The sequence below is a fragment of the Rhinatrema bivittatum genome, chromosome 13 (genome assembly GCF_901001135.1).
Source record: "Rhinatrema bivittatum chromosome 13, aRhiBiv1.1, whole genome shotgun sequence".
NCBI classification, from domain to species: Eukaryota; Metazoa; Chordata; class Amphibia; order Gymnophiona; family Rhinatrematidae; genus Rhinatrema; species Rhinatrema bivittatum.
In genome coordinates this window covers 8765055-8781271 of record NC_042627.1, presented here as the reverse complement: position 1 = coordinate 8781271, position 16217 = coordinate 8765055, and the positions used below count along the sequence as shown (strand labels likewise).

The 16217-nt window shown below is 43.1% G+C and overlaps 1 protein-coding gene across 3 annotated transcripts in view; it reads right to left on the bottom strand.

The window, feature by feature from the left end:
- Positions 1-15981, bottom strand: part of TMEM266 (transmembrane protein 266) — a 122432-nt gene extending 106451 nt beyond the window's left edge. For 2 of the 3 annotated variants that reach the window (XM_029575021.1, XM_029575024.1), the window contains exons 1-2: positions 15804-15981; positions 322-425 (exon numbers count right to left, since the gene is read on the bottom strand). The gene's annotated coding sequence lies outside the window, so the exon portion shown is untranslated. Of the gene's footprint in view, positions 1-321; positions 426-15790 lie in introns of all 3 variants that reach the window. The other variant, XM_029575023.1, reaches the window with a different exon arrangement.
- Between the last annotated feature and the right edge of the window lie 236 nt (positions 15982-16217).

Genomic DNA, 16217 nt, shown 5'->3' with positions numbered 1-16217 from the left:
AGCTCAGAGACATTCTGTGTATGTACCATCGGATGATGTTATCCACATGCATGGTTGATTCTTGCCCTGCTCATCCACAGAGAAAAGGGTAAGTCGTTAAGTAGCACATCACTTGTATGTGTAGATACACATATGCTCAAAAACACTTGTGGGGGGGGCAGCCAACCAATTGCATGGTTATCAGAGGGTTGCAGCTGAAGTTTGCTTAGCCTCGACATACCAGATCTCAGAAATGTGCTTAACAGATAAGCTAGTATTTCTACTTTAATATGAATAGGAAGGAAATCTGGAAAATGTAAAGCTAGTCTTCAGTAGCCCTACCTCTCCTTGAAATAAAACGTTGTGGTGATTAGCAACAACCCCTTCTTCTGCTATTCCATTCTCCACTTTTCTTTTGAGAGTATCTCCATAGGGACATCTGGTCACTGTAGAACAATTAAAGTTAGAATTAACCATATATACAGATAAGAGCCAAGTCCATCAATATTTACTACATAAAGACAGGATAAATACTTGAAGTTACATACAAATTCATATGGAATCACAGAAGCAATAAAAACTGCAGTAATAAGAAAACAGAACAGACATCAAAATAAAATATTTGAGAGAGAACCCAAAGTAATGCTACAGGGAACTGGAGGAGATTATAAATGCAGTGAAACCATCAAACAAAGCCAAAACAGAAAAAGTTTTGTTGCAATGCTTCCAATCCTGGATCAGGTCTTTAGCATCCTAGGTCAGCAGGGGATGCAGCAGAGGCAAAATTCACAGCCCCTAGGAAAGGAGGCTGTCCTGGGCAAGAACTGAATGGTGAATTAGACACTTTCAGCTTAGTGAGTAAAAGGGGGGGGGGGGGGGTATTTTTGGAATTGGCAGATGAAGGAATTCTGTCAATTTTGAGTGATTTTTCTTGAAAGTGGTGAGCAATTTTAGAGCATAGGTCATTTGAAATGTTATGAGATTTTTTTGTCTGGAAGGTGATTAATAAATGATTTTAAATAAATAAAGTATGACTTCCCACTGTTAGATTAGCGCAAAAAAAACCCCACAGTAGGCTCAGTGTGGCTAATTATATCAGCCCCTTTGTGAGGTCAGGATATCTGATCAATTGCTTTTTGTGGTTTTCCAGGTATTGATGGAGAGAAGTTAAGTGTTCAGCCAAAAGTTGATCACTCTGTTAGAGCTAGGGCTCTTCCAATTTGGGGCTATTTGTTTTTGGGAGTTTTGGCTGGGTAATTCCTCGTCTCCCTGTTTTTTAAATTCCAGCTTGGTTGGAACCAGTGCTGGGATCTTGACACCTGACACCATGAACCTTCATTGGCAACTACTTTGGGATCTCTTCTCTATTTTAATAAATCCCCTTTCCTGCTGTTCCTGGTCTGGTCACTGCAGCAACAGTCCCAAGGCTGGGATACATGCACCAGAGCTGCTTCAAGACCCTTGTATCATAGGCCTTAAATCTGTCCATCAGGGTTTGCCTTTCTTGACCATGACGACTCCTTTCCTAGGGGCTGTGAATTACTGCATACAATTCTGGCCACATCTCAAAAAAAGATATAGTTGCAATGGAGAAGGTACAGAGAAGGGCAACCAAAATGATAAAGGGGATGGAACAGCTCCTCTATGAGGAAAGGCTGAAGAGGTTAGGGCTGTTCAGCTTGGAGAAGAGACAGCTGAGAGGGATATGATAGAGCTCTTTAAGATCATGAGAGGTCTTGAACGAGTAGATGTGACTCGATTTACACTTTCAAATAATAGAAGGACTAGGGGGCACTCCATGAAGTTAGCAAGTAGCACATTTAAGACTAATCAGAGAAAAATTCTTTTTCACTTAACGCACAATAAAGCTCTGGAATTTGTTGCCAGAGGATGTGGTTAGTGCAGTTAGTGTAGCTGGGTTCAAAAAAGGTTTGGATAAGTTCTTGGAGGAGAAGTCCATTAATGGCTATTAATCAAGTTTTCTTAGGGAATAGCCACTGCTATTAATTCCATCAGTAGCATGGGATCTTCTTGGTGTTTGGGTAATTGCCAGGTTCGGTCTCTGTTGGAAACAGGATGCTGGGCTTGATGGACCCTTGGTCTGACCCAGCATGGCAATTTCTTATGTTCTTAAGACTTTCTTGCACCATCTATAGCACAATTAGTTAACATCACTTAACACGGGAATATTCCCCACCACTCTCAAACCTCTGTCAGACCCCACTGATTGAGTGCCAGATTTTGATTTTGTATCCTGATAAACCTTCAATTTTATTGGGAGATTTTAACCTACACATGAATGTTTTGCCATTTTCATCAGCTTGTCGAACATTAGTTGAAGCTCTTCAAGCAACAGATTTCGATCTATTACCAAATGTAACTCACAAAGGCGGACATACATTAGACTTGATATTTGTTAATACTAAATTAATTGAATCTGCCAATATTTGTATCAAGCCAGTCCCATGATCCCATTTTCTAATTCAATCAAAGATTACCTTTAAAAATCAAATGAGGAAGGAATCAAACAAGAAACATAGCTTTCAATATAGAAAACCTTTCAATATAGAAGCACTTCAGAAAGAGTTATCAGAACAGTTAACAGAAATAAACATCACTTCCAATGAAGAAGCATCTGAAAAAATGGTATACAATGACTCAGGAAATAGCAGATAAAATAAATCAACTAAAAATGAAATATATTAAAAAAAAAAAAAAGAGTCAAAAAAACAAAATCCCTGGTACAATAATAAATTGAGACAAGCCAAGTTAATCTTGAAAGGGAAAGAAAGAGTGGCAACGAAACAAAACAATATTAGCCCTATCGTATCCATTTATCCTATTATAGAAAATTGATAAACACCACAAGATTATTATAACGCCAAAATCTCAAGATTTACACATAATCCTAAAGTCTTATTTGAGATGGTAGAATCATTCGTCAGTTTAGGCACTAAGAATGAAATACTACCAGAATCCCGTTGCAATGAAGTAGCTCTATTCGTTAAGAATAAAGTTGACACCCTTATAGGAACACTCGAACAGATTCCTAAACAAAAAATAAATGTGTCCAAAAGAGATTTACCACCATGGTCAGAATTTGATACTACTTCTGAAAAAGAAATAGAAAGCTGGTTAAGTAAGCTAAACTCAACTAGTCATCTGCTAGATGCGATCAATACAGTAACCCTTAAACAATGTTCAGAAGTTATATGTCCATTTTTAACAGCAGTAGTAAATCAATCTCTCGCAGAAGGACATCTGCACCCAATTTTAAAAAATGTAATTGTAAAGCCAATTTTGAAACAAAAAGTTAGATGGCTCTATAATTTTTTTAAGTCAGTGCTATTTCAAATTTGCAGTTCTTAGCAAAACTAATTGAAAAAGTAGTCAGACAATTAAGTGAGTATCTGGAATTGAAAGATTTTATATCCATCGCAACATGGTTTCAGAAAATTATATAGTACTGAAACACTTTTACTATCATTATCAGACAATATTCTCAAAGGGTTTGATAGGGGACAAAGTTACTTGACCTTTTGGAGCTATCAGTCGCCTTTGACACTGTGGATCACCAAATACTTCGACAGACTACAGGACATAGGTTTAACTAACACTACTTTGAAATGGTTTACTTTTTTAGATAATTGAAATTTTACAGTGAAAATTAATGATAGCATTTCTGAGAAGGTTAAATTAGCAACAAGAGTGCCACAGGGCTCTGCATTATCGGCTACTCTTTTTAATATTTATTTGCTTCCGTTGTCACCTTTTAACCGATTTTAGTTTAAATTATTTCAATTATGCAGATATCCAGATTTTATTCCCAATAGAAAATGGTTTAGAGTCATCTTTCAAATTAGTAGATATGCACCTAAAAATAGACAACTGCTAACACAAATGAAATTAATTTTAAACTTAGATAAATCTGTTTTTATGATTTTAGATCGGAAAAAGGTTAATTTAGAAAAGAAAGTGGTAACTCAACGACATAAGTTACAAGTTAGTTGACTCAACAAGGAATTTAGGTGTTATCATGGACTATGAACTAAGCTTTAGAGTACACATTTCTAAGAAAGTTAAAGAAGGGTTTAGTAAACTGATGATGTTAAAACGCTTGAAGCCATTACTTTCATACAAAAACCTCAGATCAATACTCCAAGCTTTGTTATTCACTGGATTAGACTACTGCAACTCCACGATGTTAGGACTGCCAAAAGCAACATTACGTCCTTTACAGGTTCTGCAAAACACCGCAGTCCGTATACTTTCAAATACAAAAAAAAAAAAAATAGATCATATCACTCCGGTTTTAAAGGATTTACATTGGTTGCCCGTGGAAAGTAGAATAATGCATAAAACCTTATGCATTACCCACAAAATATTGTACTGTGAAATGTCTGCATGGTTAAATTAAACTATAAAATTACACATCCCCCAGCGCAACCTTAGGTCAACCAATAAAGCCCTCCTGTCAGTACCAACAGTAAGGTCCGCCTACTTGAGTGAAGTAAGGGACCGTGCGATTTCAATCGCAGGTCCAACCCTCTGGAACAAATTACCACAAGAGTTATGGCCAACAACACACCAGTCAGCCTGACTTCAGTGCCAGGAAAAATAGTAGAAAATGTTCTAAAGATCAAAATCACAGAACATATAGAAAGACATGGTTTAATGGAACACAGCCAGCATGGCTTTACCCAAGCAAGTCTTGCCTTACAAATCTGCTTCACTTTTTTGAAGGAGTAAACAAACAGATAAAAGGTGAACCGTTAGATGTAGTGTATTTGGATTTTCAGAAGGTGTTTGACAAAGTTCCCCATGAGAGGCTTCTAGGAAAAGTAAAAAGTCATGGGATAGGTGGCGATGTCCTTTCGTGGATTGCAAACTGGCTAAAAGACAGGAAACAGAGAGTAGGATTAAATGGGCAATTTTCTCAGTGGAAGGGAGTGGACAGTGGAGTGCCTCAGGGATCTGTACTTGGACCAGTGCTTTTCAATATATATATCTGTTATTTACTCTCAAATAACAAAAGGACTAGGGGGCACTCCATGAAGTTAGCAAGTAACTCCTTTAAAACAAATCGAAGAAAATTCTCTCACTCAGCGCATAGTTAAGCTCTGGAATTAATTGCCAGAGGATGTGGTTACAGCAGTTAGTGTAACTGGGTTTAAAAAAGGTTTGGATAAGTTCCTACAGGAAAAATCCATAAACTGCTATTAATTAATAAGCAATAGCAGCTTGAGATTTAATGTTTGGGTACTTGCCAGGTTCTTATGACTTGGATTGGCCACTGTTGGAAACAGGATACTGGGCTTAATGGACCCTTGGCCTGACCCAGTATGGCAATTCTTATGTTCTTAACCTCTCAACATCCAGGCTATGAGCTACAGGGCCTGGAGGTTGGGATGCCGCAGCCTGCCCTGATCTAACATGATGAGTTCTGGGGAAGTCCCCAAACTGAGCGGTTCCTGGATGAACTCCCCCCAATGAGGGGCTATGAGGATATTGTCCCCTGGTCCTCTCAAAGCTTCAGGAGAGTCTTCATTTCTAGCTGAATCGGAGAATACGTGTACAGAAGACCCTTGCCCTCATGACAAGTACACAGGCAAAGGTATCGGAGGCTGGTTTGCCACCTGACCTCTACAGGAAGCAGAACTGAGTCACCTTCCTGTTGCAGGGGGATGCGAGCCAGCCCACGTCCTGGCTTCCCCAGAGACAGAAGATCCGGTTTGCCACCCCCTGGTCCAGGGGTCACTCGTAGGGTCTGAAGGCTCAACTCAGTCTGTCCACTATCACATTCTCCATTCTGGCCAGATATATTGTCCAGAAAACAACCTGTGGGACAAAGCCCATGACCAGATCTGGACCACTTCCTGACACAAAGAGGTGCGACCCTGTGCCTCCCTGCTTGTTGACATACTACATTGATACTTGGTTGTCTGTCTGGATCAGGACAATTTTGTTGGACAGCCGATCTCTGAAAGCCTATAGTGTACCAGATCGCTCAAAGCTCCAGGAAGTTGATTTGGCATTGTGCTTCCTGGGCAGACAGGTCCTGGGTGCAGAGCCCATCTACATGAGCCCCCCACCCCATGGTGGATGCACGATGGTAAGGATAGTTTGAGTAGGGGGATTTTGAAACAATACGCCCTGCTCCAAATTCTAGAAAACCCGCCACCAGGACAAGGAGTCCCGGAGAGACAGAGTGATGCGGATGCAAGCCTGGAGCCACTGTAACAATGTCTATTGGGCCCTGTGTATGTGTAAGCGTGCCAACATGGATGGTTGCGGACATGTGCCTTGCTGATACCTACAGGCTCTGTTGAATCATCTCCACTATGGTCACCAAAGTGACTGCCCTGGAGTGCCACAGGAAAGCTTTTGCTTGAGCCATGTCTAGCAGGACTCCTATGAAGTCCAATTCAGTCGACAGACTGAAATGGGACTTAGGGTACTTGATAACGAACCCTAATGATGCCAACACCCAGATGGTCAAGCACAGGGACCATTCTGCACCTGGACAGAATCTGGACAGGTCTGCCCTAAACACTAGGCATCTTCAACTCGGGGTTCCCCAATCCCTGGCTTCGGAAAGGCTCAAGCCTTCAGCAGGGCTTCTCTAAATAAAAAGGTTCAAAATCCCCTAAATCAGTTCCAGAGCTGCCACTCTGCTCCTAGGAGGGAGAGTACAGCAGCAGAGCCCCTTTGGCTTATCCTGGAGGGGTTTCGGAGGGTTTCTGAGGCTCAAGGTAGGCCCAAAATCCAATTTAGGAAAAATACAACCTCTCTCTCAGACTTCCAAATAATTCTGCCCCCAGAGCCTATTGCAGAGCTCTGCTACAAAACCTTTCCACAGGGTATCCATTACAGCTCCACCAGTGGAAGGGTTGTTCATGAATGGGTATTCCCCTAATTATTTCCGTAACAGCACTAGGCTGTTGCAAGACCTATTAACAACCCAAAAAGTGGAGAATGCCCGTAACTATATAAAAACCCCTACAAAACAGAGGAATGAACACATTTTCAGAACTGCAGCTGAAAAGGAAAGACCCAGAGACAGGCCAAGTAGTCTAGAGTGTGTGACATCATCGGGGTGGTTACTCAACTCTCCCACCAACATGCATCGATGCGCATGCACGCACTAAGCATCTCTTTACCAGGTCCTAGTATCATACACAGAGCGTCCAATGGCGACTCCCTGCCACACAGTGAAACGTCCACTGCTGAGGAATCTGGTAAGGTAGATCGATTCTACCACCACCTTGGGCACAATATTACATGGCTTTGAGGCAAAAAATTGAGTACATCATGGTACTACTGGACATATCCTCTGCATTCAATACTGTCGTTCATTTAATACCTATCACATTTTTATGCTCTTTTGACATAACTGGAACAGTACCAGAATCTATAAACGCTTTGAAAAGGTATGCACTGAAGCCCATACGGCTGCTCTGCATACATCTATCGGATCTACTGACCTGCATTATGCCCAGAATGCCGCCTGTGCTTTCATCAAATGAGCCTTTAGATCCCTTGGCAGCATCTACTCCTTATAATACACGCTGCCTGTATGGCTTCCCTAATCTATCTAGCAATTGAGGGCTTAAATGCTTCTACCCCTTTCATTTTTCCCACAGCTAGTCTGATCTCCAGAGAGCATTTAACGTCTAAATATCTCAGGACCGTCTCCTGGACATCCAGAAATCTTAGATCCCTTCTTTTCACTTCACATTCAGAATTCTTAAATCACAGTAGAGAAACTGAAAACCTGAGACCATCTTGAGTAGGAATGAAGGCACCATCCTAATGTTACCCTTTTACTCCTGGGGGAATTCTGTGCAAAAAATTGAAAATTCTGCAAAATTCTGCACAATTGTCAAAATAATATTTTTTTTGCAAATTATTCTACATTTCAGTACAATCCAGAATTTGCATTTCTCTCACTAGCAAGGGTCTGTAACGTCCTAGGCAGACCAATGTAACACTGCCCACCCCCCCCTCCCAACCAGAGTTGAAAGTGCCCCTCTTAACAGTGGTAGATATATGTAGTCATGCTCTCCCTTGTATAGTGCTCTCTCTTGTATGGACTTCAGGAAGCAGTGCAAGCCTGCCTTCGATTCTGACCTGTGCTGCGCTGCCTTCCACATGCTTCCGGGGATTATCCTCTTCCAGCAAGGCTTGGGGAGCAAATATTAATTAATGCCATAATCCTGCCTGCGATAGCACTCAGAGCAGCTGTGTGGCCTGGATTCTGCAAGGTGAAGGAGGAAATCTGTGGAAAGGGGGAATTCTGCATTCCGCAGTAGCACAGAATTCCCCCAGGACTACCCTTTCCTTGGAGAGGGCTTGCAACTCCGAAATCCTTCTTGCTGAGCAAACTGCCAACAAAAGGGCAGACTCCAATGTTAAATCCTTTGTTGAGACCTCTTGAGAGGTTCAAATGGGGCTGCTGCTACCACTCTTAGTACCAGGTTTAGGGCCCTTGGCAGTACCACCACTCTGTGTGAGTTGTTGTAGTTGCTTTGTTCCCCTAAAAAGCGGGCTATGTTCAGGTGAGCTGCTATCAGCCTACCTCCCAGCCAACCCCCAACAAACAACTATTGATACCTGGGCCCTTCTCTAGCACTTCTTATAAGAACTGTAAGATTGTGGCTATGTCTGCCCTTCGGGGTGGTATCTCTTTCTGCATACACAACCCCTCAAAAATTCTCCAAACCTTACTGTATGATTTGCATGTGCACATTTTCTTTGACCTCAGGAGTGTCTCAACCACCTGGGCTGAATATCCTTTTCCTTGTTAACGTATCCCTCTCAATAGCCAGGCCATACGCAAGACCCTGTTTAGGTTCCCCATGACTACTGGACCCTGCTTTAAATGGCCCCCTATCTCCCTGATGGGATCTGCTACCATCAACCTGACCAGATCCCTCAGCCAATCTGGAGCAATTATCACTAATCCTGGGTGTTGGGCTATTTTGCTTAGTAATCTTCCCACCACTGGGTATGGGAAGACATAGTAGAGTTTCTGTAGGCCACCTATGGGCTAGACCCTTTCTCTCCTTCAGCTGAAGAACTGTTCTGCCTAGGCATTCCTTCGCTTTGCCATCAGGTCCCATTGAGGGGCCCCCCCAGTGTCGTACTACCTGCTTGAAAGCCTCCTCCACAAGCTCCCAATCTGCTGGATCTAGGGTCCGAGGACTGAGAAAAATCAGCATGGGCATGGGGGCTGCCTGCTATGTAGGTTGTTTCAGTGTCCCGCAAATATCTTTCTGCCAACCTCAATCTTGGTGTTTCCTGTGCTAGGTGTAGGCTCCTTGTCATCGTCCCCCCCTTGCCTGTTTATATATATGCCATTGCTGTGGTGCTGTCAGATAATATTCTTACTGGTTTCCCCAGGCCCGGTGGAAGCACTAGGTACGCTAGGTCTAGAGCGCAGTAGCTCAGGGGCGGCAGCCTAGTACTTCTACCAGCTCTGCTCCAATCACATTTGAACAACAGAGTAAGCTGAGAACTGGCGGCTGCAGGCAGAACGTTTGGTAACTGCGCCTCCTTCTTTCCGCTCCCACGGCCGGAAGAGGAAGTTGTATTGCTTGGGCAGTGGGGGCAGGAAGAAGGAGGTCCAATTGCAAACGCACAAAAGGAGCAGGAAGAGCATTAGCCCCCACAGGCTGGAAGAAAGGCTTCCCAGGATGGAGCAGCATCAGCAAACAATTGCAAACGAAGGTGAGCAGGAGCAACATCAGTGGCCTGGGCAATTTCAGAAAGGAGCAGATTTGGTAGAGTCTGTGCAGCAGAGGAAGGAAGAGAAGAACACTGAGCAGGAGAGAGACACAGAAGGCATCAGGACTGTGGGTCTGCCCAAGGAGGCTGCTACTGCTTATGCTTTCTGGGGGGAGGGAGAAGTTCCTTTGTAACCAAGGAAGTTAATAGAAAGATTTATAATCAGGCTTAATACCATATGAGCTCCAAGCGTCTTTTCTGGGGTTTTCTGGTTGGCATCACAATAGTTCATATAAATATAATATATATGGTGTGATTATATTTACACGAGAATTACCTTTTGCATGTTAAATCTACTGCAAATGTATAATTTTTAATTGTGTATGAGGGAGTAGGGGAAGCACAAGGCTGTAAGGTTCGCCCAGGGTGCCTAATTCCCTTGCACCAGCCCTGGGTCTCCTCCCATCAGCCTTGGCAAGAACTTTTTTAGCGCTTGTATGATTACTCTGATTTCTAGAAGGTTTATTGCAAGTGACCTTTCCTATTTTGGCCAGGTTCCCTGTGCTATCTGACCTAGATAATGGGCATCCAAACCTAGCAGTCTTGCATTGGTAGTCAGAGTTATCCATTGCAGGGGAGATCTATGCTGGCCCCTTTGGACAGGTTGGTAGTGGAGAAGCACCAAACCAAGCTTCTCCTGGCCTGCTCTGTCATGGCTACTATCCTGTAAAAATCCATACTCTGTGGAGTCCACCTGGATAGAAGGGCCTGCTGTGGGCCTTTGCCCATGGTGCCATCTCTATCGAGGCTACCGTTGACCACAGTACCTGAAGAAAAGACCATGCTCGTGAAGACGGAATACTCCTCAATTTCCTTTTCTGCTGCTGTAACTCATCTCGCCTCTCTTCCATCAGATAAACTCAACCTGCCTTGGTATTTAACCTTGCCCCAAGGTATACTAAGGTCTGTGAAGGCTGCATCTACCCAGGCTAGCCTTTATAGCGTCAGGGTTACCTTCTGTGTAACCTGGTAACCTTCCTGTAGTAAACTGGCCCTTATCGTCCAAATATGGGTGCACCCTGAGCCCTTCCCTTGCGGAGGGGTGTTGCTGCAACTACTACAATTACCTTCGTAAATTTACTTGGAGTTGTTGCTAGCCTGAATGGCAGAGCCATGAACTGCTAGTTTTGACCTGCTATCTAGAAACACAGAAAGCGCTGAAAATCCTCCCTGATGAGAATGTGAAGGTAAATCTCAGAGGTCCAGGGAAAACAAATTTGCCTCTTACTTCCACATTCACTGTTGCCAACGATTCCATATGAAAGCATGGCATCTCTTTCAAGTCTGAGACTGGACGGAAAATGCCCTCTTTTTTGGGACTATGAAATAGATTGAGAAGGCACCTCTTCCTTTCTCCTCTTGCGGGAAAGACGATTGCTTGTAACTGTATTAATATGCCTAAAGTGTCTTGCACTGCCTTCTCCTTCCCTGCCTTGTAGGGCGATAGCCGAAAGAATTCTTTTATGGGAAATTTCAAATCCAGAACATAGCCTTCCTGAATGATAGAGGACCCACCGGTTCCCTATAATGCTGCCCCATTCCTCATACTAATCCTGTAATCTGTCTCCTACTGGAGACCGTCACTGTGCACCTCTAACCGGCCTGGTGGACCTATTTTCTTCTCTAATGAAGAGCAGACTCATGAATTGGCTGCCCTCCAGGTAATATGGAAAATCTGATTCTGGTTCCTGCCTGGCCTATACTGCCTTCCATTCCTAGGCCACTGTCATCTGTCCCCAGCAGGAAAATCTGCCTATCTTCTGGCAGTCTAACATCTCACCACCTAGGTCCTTGACTAGCTTCTCTAGTTCTTCCCCAAATAAGAGAGTCTTCCCTTAAATGGAAGCGTCCTTTGATGCTGAATCTGCTGCCCAGTTCTTTAACCAAAGCATCCGCCTTGCCATAAGAATATAAGAACATAAGAAATTGCCATGCTGGGTCAGACCAAGGGTCCATCAAGCCCAGCATCCTGTTTCCAACAGAAGCCAAACCAGGCCACAAGAACCTGGCAATTACCCAAACACTAAGATCATCCCATGTTACTGATGCAATTAATAGCAGTGTGATGCAATTGTTTTAGCCACAACCCACTTCAACCTCTCATACCTATCACAATGAAAAGACAAGGAAACAAAATTTTGCAGTAAAAAAAAAAAAGAAAAAAAAAAGAAAAAAAAGTTACATAAGAACATAAGAAAATGCCATACTGGGTCAGACCAAGGGTCCATCAAGCCCAGCATCCTGTTTCCAACAGTGGCCAATCCAGGCCATAAGAACCTGGCAAGTACCCAAAAACTAAGTCTATTCCATGTTACCATTGCTAATGGCAGTGGCTATTCTCTAAGTGAACTTAATAGCAGGTAACGGACTTCTCCTCCAAGAACTTATCCAATCCTTTTTTAAACACAGCTATACTAACTGCACTAACCACATTTAACTTTTTAATTATTTTAATTTAATTTAATTTAATTTAGGTCACGAAAACATTCAATGTTTAATGTTTAATTGTTAATTGTTATTTTTTATTTTTTATTTTATTTTTATTTTTCATTGTTATTTTTCAATGTTCAATGTTCGATGTAATCAACCCAGGTCTGACCTCCCAGACTGGGGCAATTTCTTCGTTTACTGTAAACCGGACTGATTTGTATTGTATACAGGAATTCCGGTATATAAAAATTAAAAATAAATAAATAAATAAATCCTCTGGCAACAAATTCCAGAGTTTAATTGTGCGTTGAGTAAAAAAGAACTTTCTCCGATTAGTTTTAAATGTGCCCCATGCTAACTTCATGGAGTGCCCCCTAGTCTTTCTACTATCCGAAAGAGTAAATAACCGATTCACATCTACCCGTTCTAGACCTCTCATGATCTTAAAGACCTCTATCATATCCCCCCTCAGTCGTCTCTTCTCCAAGCTGAAAAGTCCTAACCTTTTTAGTCTTTCCTCATAGGGGAGCTGTTCCATTCCCTTTATCATTTTGGTTGCCCTTCTCTGTACCTTCTCCATCGCAATTATATCTTTTTTGAGATGCGGCGACCAGAATTGTACACAGTATTCAAGGTGCGGTCTCACCATGGAGCAATACCTCCTTGAAAACCTCTCAGGTAAATCTGCACTGATATTGTTGCTAAGCTCAATATACTTCTGACAAACAAGGAGAATCTCGGAGCAGTAAACTCAATCCTTCCTCCTTGATTGTCCATAAAAGACCACTTAAGAATGACTGTTCAGTACTGGGAAAAGAGCCTGCATGTCTCTGAATGTCCCTTTGCTGTAGTGTGTTAGCCAGGAAGGCGACTGCCGATTCCAGAAGAGCTGGGTCCAGGTTACTTCCCCCCAAGACCCTGCTGCACTAGGTTCAGGTCCCCCTTGCCACATATCCCCACACACTGCTGCCTGCAAGTCTAGTGAGGACAACTCATCCTTGCTGTGGGGATCTTTTCAGGCTCCCCCCACTTCCATAGGTATTGTTTTCTTTTGGGCCACCCCCTGAAATTGCTTCATTCACTCACACAGGACTTTGCACCCAAGAATTAGTCCAGCCCTGCTCCATTAACTTTGGAAAGCTTGATCTCATCCTTGCATAAGCCTTTGCAGGCTAAGCCCATCTCCGCTCCTGTCCTCTGCCGGCACAATTTTATGGGGCAGACCCATACCTCACGATCGGGAGATTACTCCCGACACGATGCACTCTTCCTGCTGGCAGCATGGCCGCACAGATCAGCCCGGTGAGGCTCCTCCCCCACGCTGACGTCCCCGACAGGCCCTGCGCCAGCTACTTAAACCGGCTTTTCAGCTCCAGCAATGCCTCAGCTATAGGGTTGCTTGTACTGGTGCTCTTTATTCAGATTTGTTCTCTCCTTGTGACCCGGACAGCCCTTTGGATTGTTTGCTCGCCGCCTGCCTCTGACCCCGACTGCCCTTGGAATTGTTTGCTCGCCGCCTACCTCTGACCTGGACTGCCTTCTGGATCGCTCACCGGCCTCCCACCTCCAACCCGGACTACGTGTAGATTCCATGTGTTGACCATCTCGGCTGAACCTCAGTGCAATCCTACTCAGGTGGGCTGTTATACTATCACTTGGGTCCATGAAACTTAAATTTATAGCACTTTCTGTAAGTTCTAAGTCTGTCGCCATCTAGGTCTGTGGTACTAGCCTGTCACTTGCCCTTCAAATGGCCAGCTGGCCACCCTCCGTGCCAGAGATAAGGCCCTTACTTGGTTCTTCAGAGGGACAATCCAATTACAGTGGAGAGTGAGAGAGCCTGAAGCTGTCCCTTAGACATCTTCATGTACCCCTGACTAGGATAAAATTAACTGGCTAAATTACTACTTTAATAGTGTAGTTAAATGGCAAGGTGTGTGAGATATGCAAGTTAACTTTGTATTAGACATGGGTGTTTTCATAACCTTTGCAACCAAAATTAAAACTATCATAAAGCCACTGTATTTTATGCTGCTACAATAATTATCCATCTTAAGGGGTAGATATTCTGCTCTTTTTTACATGAACTTGGAACTTATTTTATCTGATTTAAATGTCAGCTAATTCAGTAAGTCTAATTATAACAAACTGCAGAAAAAAATGTTTTACCCCAAAATAGCAACAAAGATTTTAAAGTACTGTACTTGATTCAGTCTCCAAGGTCAGGAGGGCTAGCTGCTGGGGACAGGTACTGGCTGTGCCAGTTTGGTTTGGAAAGCTGACAAGGAGAGAGGAGGGGATAGAGAGCTGCAAGACTATGAGAACATCTAAGGTGGGTTTTTTCAGTACTTCAACCATTGTTGTACAGCCCAGAAATTCTGTTTATTACATAAATGCATGGTCTCTGTAAAATCAGCTTTAATAAATTTGATTTGCTGTAAGATAATCTGATGATAAATATAATTAAATGCATAATATTGAAATAAAAACATAAGTCTTGATTTACTATTATTGATGAACTTGGTCTAGTGGTTATATCTATTCTATAAATCCATTTTTTGCATAACATGTCAATATTTTTCTCTGCTATAATAAAATGCATTTCAAAACACCACTATTGCAAGGGGCACCATGTTATTGTCCATATTGCCCTATTGTCTTTTCACCTCTGATGCAACCCATGATTACCAGTAGTAATCCTTAGGCCTAAAGCAGAGTTTGTGTACAATAAAACTCTTTAAATAAAGTTTAACTAAGTCAGCCTCTCTCATAGCTGAATATTTTTGGAACTAAAAGTGTTTGAGATTTGCTGCAAGCCTTGACCATGCTGCTACCTGTACTGTATAAAGTATCAAAGTTTTCATGGTTAATGGAAATTATTGATTCAGTGAAATTGAGGTTAGTTTGTAAGAGAGGACATGTGCCCATGCACCCCTCCCCCCCTTTTAAGTAACTAGAAATAAGGAAGGGGCAATAAGCATTAAGAGCAAAACAGCTTTGAGACTGCTATTTCGAACAAGCCACCACACACATTTTAGCCACGCAAATATTTTTTTGGTTTAGCATTAGTCACCGATTGAACCCTGCATCCATACACAGTAAAATTAAACATTTCGGACTACAAATTCCAAAACAACAAGATACATTCATTTTTTTGCACTACAAGCTAAAAAAAACTTCTCCCTCCAAGGCTTCCCAACTCCCTTTTCTCTCCTAATTAGACAACGAAAAAGACAGATATTTGGTTAGCAGAGCTGTAGGAAAAGGCTGAAAACAAATATTGGCAATAAGTTTAGTATAGCAAGTTATAGCTAGATAATGAGCCTCAATAATCAAGTATATATATAAATGTTATTTTTTTCTGGTTGTGATGTTTCCGAGCTAACCACGGTTCGCGGGGCATCGCGTTAAGAAAGGAGACAAGGGGGAGCTACCTGTGCTAGGGCAGCGACTGAAGGAAGAGCTGAGCAGCCGGGCAGTGCACGGCACATAACGGTGCAAGCCCAGGCCGGCTCCTCCTTCCTCACGCGCCGCGATTACTAATGCTGGGCCGCAGAAACCCAAACCGTCGGCAATCACGCCCAGGCCTCCTTACCGCAGACACGTACCTGCCCGGCCGAGGGGTCGGCTCCCATTGCGACGGCCGCACTGCCTCGCCTCGCGCAGCGCCCAACCGCATGAAGCACGCGCTCACACAGCCGCGCGCCGGGCCAAAAAAAATCCGGGCGGAAGCCGCCCGCGCGCTCAAAAAAAAACTGCAGCTACGGATTTTACACACGCTGTACTCTCCCCGTAACCTAGGAAACCTCGCTCCCGTACCGTTTAATGGTTGTGATGAGGCGAGGAGGACTCGTCGACCAATCACCAGCAAAGTCGGGGGTCCCGTGCTAAAGCCACCGGCCAATCGGTTTGTAGCACCGCGCTTTGCGCGTTTATTAGTGTAGTCAGCTATGATTTTCAAGCTAATGAGAAGCAGTGGTAGGCTGCTAGAATTCTGGTAGTGTTTTCATCCTAAAATATTG